Below are 6834 nucleotides of genomic sequence, written 5' to 3' on the forward strand. Positions count from 1 at the left end.
TATACACACACACACACACACACACACACACACACACACACACACACACACACACACACACACACACACACACACACACACAATTCTGTCATTAATTACTCACCCTCGTGTCGTTCCAAACCCGTAAGGCCTTGGTTCATCTTCGGAACACAAATGAAGATATTTTTGATGGAATCTGAGAGCTCTCTGACCCTCCCATAAACAGCAATGTAATTACCACGATCAAGGTCCATAAACGTAGCAAGGAGATCGGTAAAATAATCCATGTGACATCAGGGGTTCAACTGTAATTTTACGAAGCTACAAGATTACTTTTTGTACACAAAGAAAACAAAAATAACGACTTTATTCAACAAGTCGTCTCCTCCGCGTCACCCTAGCGCTATTTTGCAGAGTATCCTCTGACTGTAAACAGTGTATGCTGTTCTGTGTCAGCTGTGCCACGCAGATAATTTGTGTTCCGAAGATAAACGGAGGTCTTACGGGTTTAGAACGACATGAGAGTGAGTAATTAATGACAGAATTTTTGGGTGAAATGAAACGTGCATTACCCTCGTTCCCTGATGGAGGGAATGGAGACGTTATGTTGTGACGACATTAGGGGGAGATTTACTTGGGATCAATCATCTCTGACTTTAAGAGAAAACGCCAATGAATTTTGGCTAGTGGATTTTGCATACCTGAGCCACTCCCTGTGTGTACGGGTATAAATAGGCGACAGGTGCATCCACTCATCAGGTTTTATGCTGAGGAGCCGAGAACTTGTCCCTGGCAACCAGCGATGGTTCGAGATTGTGGCATGGGGACATAATGTCTCCGTTCCCTCCATCAGGGAACGAGGGTTACGTACGTAACTGAGATGTTCCCTATTCCCTATCACTACGAGTTATGTCGTGACGACATTAGGGGTCCATGGAAAGCGCCACAACCAGAACCCTGTCACAACCCTATGGCGTTGCAAATGTTGACAAGCAGCCACGTGTCAGACAAATGCTACGCAACGGTTGTAACCTTCCCACCGCCCCAGCGTGAATTCACTGCCCTTGATACCCTCAGGGACCAGAGGGAAGTATACCGCTGCTGGTGATAGCCAAGCCACTGTTCCTTTCACCACAGAAATTTCTTAACAGAAGGGATACTACATATGGAATGGGTCTCTGAGGCAGGTCCTACCCGAGTAGGGATGGAACAACTGCCAGCAGAGAGTGACAGAATGATCTGTCAAGGGAAGACATGGGTTCACCGAGGGGGGAACCTTACCGTGGAAAAATACGCATATGGGATCTCCCGAAGGGAATCAAGCCATATAGACACCTATCCCAGTACAGTGGCTGACCGGAGACCCGGGCAAGCTAACACCGATACTGGGCCTGGCGTCAGATTGCTCCGCCCAGTCTGACTGCTGGGCAGAGGCAGCCTGGCCCGCAGCACTGTAAGCTTTGGCCGCGAGAGCGGCCGTCAGCTTACAGGCTTTGGATGGGAGACGAGGATGATTCCTCCAAGTGGCAGCGTTTTGCGGGCACAGGTGCACCCCAACCCCTCTCTCCACCTGGAGAATGTCGACGTACCCCCTGGCTGCCCCGCCATCAAGGGTAGTGAGGACGGAGGAGGGAGACAAGCGGCTTCTGGCCGTAAAAGGGGCCATCCACGTGTTCGTCTGCTCCTCATGCACCTCTGGGAAGAAAGGCACCGGAGTAGATCGTGGTTATGAGCCACGTCCTGCCCCGAGAAACCAATCATCCAGCCGCGAGGGCTCGGGAGTGGGTGGTCTATTGACCTCCAGCACGATGCTCGAATCTTCATCCTCGGAGGATGATAGCCCATTCCCCGATGCTGCGATCGACATCTGATCTTCTGGCGGTGCACCGAATTAAATGCTGGCAGCCTCACGAGACAGACCAGCGAAATCACTCGGGAGCCGAACGGGATGATCGCTGCGTGAGGAATAAGAGGTCCGTGGGGGCTGACCCAGCGGAGAAGCTCTTACTGTGATCCTCATATCTCCCAGAGCACCAGCCGGCGGTCCTCTGGTCGAGCCAGAGAGACCGGGATGGGTAGCGGCAGAGGGTGCCCCTCTTTTCAGAAAAGAGAGGCGAAATCGCAGCGATGTCATGCATATACGCCCACAGTAGACGCATGAGTCATCCACGAAAGCAGCTTCAGCGTGTTGGATGCCCAGACACTGAAAACAACGATCGTGTCTGTCCTCAGAAGACAGGTAACGACCACAACCAAGAGGGCGCGGATGGAGCGGCATCTTTAACCCCTTAACTGTCAAAGATCGGCGATGGCCCCAGATTATTGTTGTTTCAATTTAACAGCACGTTAAAACATCACACTCTGATTTGATCTGGACAAACTGTTCATCAGTAGAAAGATTAAAGACTCTAGCTTCGATAGCTTCGACTGTTTTGATAAAACACTGTTGCAGTGACAGTAATTTAGTAATGTATGTCCGAAGTGCAAAATAATAAATCCATATGTGTCATCTTTGGAATAGGAATTCACCACGCATTCATATTCAGTCACGTCTGCAGCAGTTTATTTGTGTTCACATAGCTTCACTGAACAGTGTCAATAAGGGCTGATAGTCCACCGATGCATATACATGGAGATATATAGATATATTTACACGTTTACTTCATATTTCTTCAGACAGAATCATCATTTCTATTCATTTTCCACTGATTTACGCGATCTGATGATAATTAGCAGCTCCCTGGGCTGTCTCTGTATGTTTACTCTTCCGTGCTCGCGCTCTGACTCAGAGGAAACCTGATTCGTCCATCACCTGTCAGTCATAACTGGGCATCATATCCCGCCCCGTCTCATCCTGTGATGCGTTTTCTTAACTCTTCCACGTTTATATTAGTGATGGGAAGTTCGGATCATTTTACCGACTCAGACCTTTGAGTCTCGTTCAGCAAAATGAATTTTTCGAGTCATTTCGTTCATTTTAGCTAAATATAATTAAAATGTTACGTGTTACTTCCCTAACATGTCTACTACTTATGCAAGCGTTGGTCACACTACAAACAATACAAAACTATAATGCTATAAGAAACAGAAAATATTAATTCATTGTTTACCTGGGTCTTCAGTCTATGCTTAGCTCATCTCACCTCTTATCTGACCTGTTACCCAACACACTTTGGGTTTGAGTCGTTCGTTCATCACGTGACAGCCCCATAAACTTTAACCTATGCAGTCTGAGCCAGAAAGAGAATTGATTAGTTCATCTCTCGAGTCTTCGAGTTTGAGTCGTTCGTTCATCACGTGACAGCTCCATAAGCTTTAACCTATGCAGTCTGAGCGGGAAAGAGAATTGATTAGTTAATCTCTCGAGTCTTTCGAATCGTTCGTTCTTTTGTCACGTGACGTGACAGCATTGGATAGAGAAATTAGTTAATTTACAGGCTTCCTTACAAACGGATGCATAGTTTATTATTGCATATTATTATTATTATTATTATCATTATTATTTACTCTTACAGTTACGTGATGCGTTTCTGGTCTCAAATTGTAGCTTTTTACTTCTTACAGTTTATAAATGTGTGAATTTCTGTCATGATGGTTCTTTTCCATAACACTGAATGTTGTAACAAAGGTAATAAAGAGTTGGTTATTATTATTAAGTCTCTTTCCGGCTCAGACTGCATAGGTTAAGCTTATGGGTCTGTCACGTGATGAACGAACGGCTCGAAAAACCCGAAGACTCGAGAGATGAACTAATCAATTCTCTTTCCGGATCAGACTTCATTGGTTAAGCTTATGAGGCTGTCATGTGATGAACGAAAGACTCGAAAAACCCAAAGACTCAAAACAGGTGAACTACTTGACAAATTCCAGTACAGAACCTATATGATGTTGCATGACCAAACGACCAAATTCCACATGTGATCGCAAAAGGAAGTTATTACAAACACTCGATGGTGGTTTAAAGTGAGTTTTGAGTAAAAGTGTATTATTAATGTCAGAAATTGTCTTATGTAGCTTGATGCTAATGTTAGCTCTAATGCAGCTGCAGAACAGGTGCAGTTCTTCTTTATAATGTATTTTGTCAAAATAATTGAAGTAAGGTTGTAAGAAAATGTTTTGTTGTATTTTTTTAGAAATACTTTTGATAATAGTTGGGTAAATGTATACTGGGACTGACGCGATGTGGCTTGGTAAACCTTGTAATGCCAGAATAAAGGCTACTAATGGCTGAATAAAACAAAAGAATGATGATAAAGGAATAATGAGGATAATGTCTCGTACCTGGTGGAGGTGTGAAAGGTTAATCGAGTGAGAACAATAGAATCATGAATGGGGCAGTTTGCCTGGCCAGACATGAGGCAACAGCATGCAGGAGAGCTTACACACTCGATGGTGGTTTAAAGTGAGTTTTGAGTAAAAGTGTATTATTAATGTCAGAAATTGTCTTATGTAGCTTGATGCTAATGTTAGCTCTAATGCAGCTGCAGAACAGGTGCAGTTCTTCTTTATAATGTATTTTGTCAAAATAATTGAAGTAAGGTTGTAAGAAAATGTTTTGTTGTATTTTTTTAGAAATACTTTTGATAATAGTTGGGTAAATGTATACTGGGACTGACGCGATGTGGCTTGGTAAACCTTGTAATGCCAGAATAAAGGCTACTAATGGCTGAATAAAACAAAAGAATGATGATAAAGGAATAATGAGGATAATGTCTCGTACCTGGTGGAGGTGTGAAAGGTTAATCGAGTGAGAACAATAGAATCATGAATGGGGCAGTTTGCCTGGCCAGACATGAGGCAACAGCATGCAGGAGAGCTTACAGAGGGCCATAAATCAATTTTATTAGCCTTTTATTAGCCTTCTCTAAAAACACACATGACATGGTCTTAGAAAATGTTTAATAAAATTCACAGTTTTAGAGATTATGTCCTGAAATTTGAAATGAAGCATTAGTAGACTTGTGGCTTTAGCTTCACTGTGTTTCTAAAACCATTTACCACAGCAACATTTTTTTTTTATACATTTTAAAAAATATGTTTTTAATACATTTTTTTTGTTTTTATGTTTGAGCTTATATATCTCAATTATCATAACAGTCTGAGTAATTCTGATTCTTGAACAGTAAACTTTGAAGTGTCTGCTTTGTGAACATATGTTGATTATGTATCTAGTCAGAAAGACTCATGAGCAGAAACCTTTTTATTTTGGGTATGTCATTTGTGCCTCCATGCCGAAAATGGGGGGTGACAGCAAAGGAGTTAAAAAGACGCGAGCCGTCCGTGATTCGCTCTTTTAGGAAAACTGCTCTTTCCAGACAGATGACGAAAAGGCTTTGTGGAGATCAAGCACGTTCATCCACTCAGCTCCGAAGCAAAAATCTGATGCACCTGTCGCCTATTTATACCCGTATGCATGGGGAGTGGTTCAGGTATGCAAAATCCACTAGCCAAAATTCATTGACGTTTTCTCTTAAAGTCAGAGATGATTGGTGCTCCCCCCCCCCCAATGTCATCACGACATAACTCGTAGTGACCGACAGATAGGGAACTATCCCTTTAATATAGAATATAACGACGAACATTTAAGGTGCTCTCAATTTTCAGCAGGTTTAGAAACAGAACAGTTATTTATGGGCCTAATTGTGGATATGTGTTGCTTGTCATCTTTAGCACTGCCACTCCCTCCTATTATGTGTGTACAGAAAGGACATCAAGAAGGTGTTTATTGAGGATCCACGACAAACTGTGAGATTTTCTCTTTATATCGTCTCGCTGTCTTTTTACATTTGCAAGTCTTTTCATGCCTTAGTTAAATTTAAAATAGTTTATAAATAGAATAAAAGTGATGAAAGATATGAAAAGAATGTGAATAAATAAAACCAGAAATAAAATGACTTCCAGGTGCCCAGATACTCTGAGTTCATAACTCGGCCGATGTGGCTGGACAGAATAAAGCAGAAGTTGGACAGTGGAGCGTATCAGACGGTAGGAGCGTTCATCTCTGACTTTCAGCTCATTTTCAGCAACTGCAGCAAGTTCAATAGGGTAAGATTCACTGAAACATGTTACATAATAAATAAATCACCAAAAAATCAAGAGCTTGTTCAAATGAAGTTGTTTTGCAATTTTATATGTGGACACATATCTTGGACATTATTGATGATTATTGTTGAGATGATTGACTTTACAAGCGGACATTTGATTTTTGACAGATTTGTTTATATTTAGTTCTCTTGTTTTTTAAAGGACAATGAGTTTGGCCGAATAGGTACAAGGCTGAAACAAATTTTTGATGAAGAGTTCCAGAGAATCTTCAGTATCAGTATCAAATAACAGCTTTTACTAGTCTTTAAAGGATACAATTGAGATTTGGGTTTTAAATGTCATCATTGTAACCATTGCGATAATGTGGTACAGGGTAAATCAATACAAATATGGTTTATACTATTAGAGATTTTATTAATTGTCAAACTACTCATGTTATTAATAGCCCAGAATGTCCTCAATTTATGGTGTTTTATATTGGCAGAACAAAAAGACGATTACTGGATTGATTGGCTGCACACACATATGCCATCAGGAGGGGTAATGAAGAATATCCTTTGGCAAAACATTTTAAATGAATGCATAAAAGTAATGGTATTTCTTGAGTATGAAAATTTGTTGTACTTTTTGAGTGTGAACATTTTTGTGAATGTTTAATGTTATAGAGAGTTGTTTGTCACATGACTATGATCGGATGACTTAATGAATGATAACTGCTTTCACCTGTGCAAAGTTTGTTGTTTGCTCTCCCTGAAGAAGGCATGTGCAGAAACGCGTTGGAGAGTTTTTAGATTTTTTGGATGTAGCCAT

General features: G+C 41.6%; 1 pseudogene; it reads left to right on the forward strand.

Moving 5' to 3' along the window:
• Window positions 1-6380, forward strand: part of LOC107585066 (nuclear body protein SP140-like protein) — a 41534-nt pseudogene extending 35154 nt beyond the window's left edge.
• The last annotated feature ends 454 nt before the right edge of the window (window positions 6381-6834 follow it).

The sequence above is a fragment of the Sinocyclocheilus grahami genome, unplaced genomic scaffold (assembly GCF_001515645.1).
Source record: "Sinocyclocheilus grahami isolate Dianchi unplaced genomic scaffold, SAMN03320097.WGS_v1.1 scaffold66.1, whole genome shotgun sequence".
Classification (NCBI taxonomy): domain Eukaryota; kingdom Metazoa; phylum Chordata; class Actinopteri; order Cypriniformes; family Cyprinidae; genus Sinocyclocheilus; species Sinocyclocheilus grahami.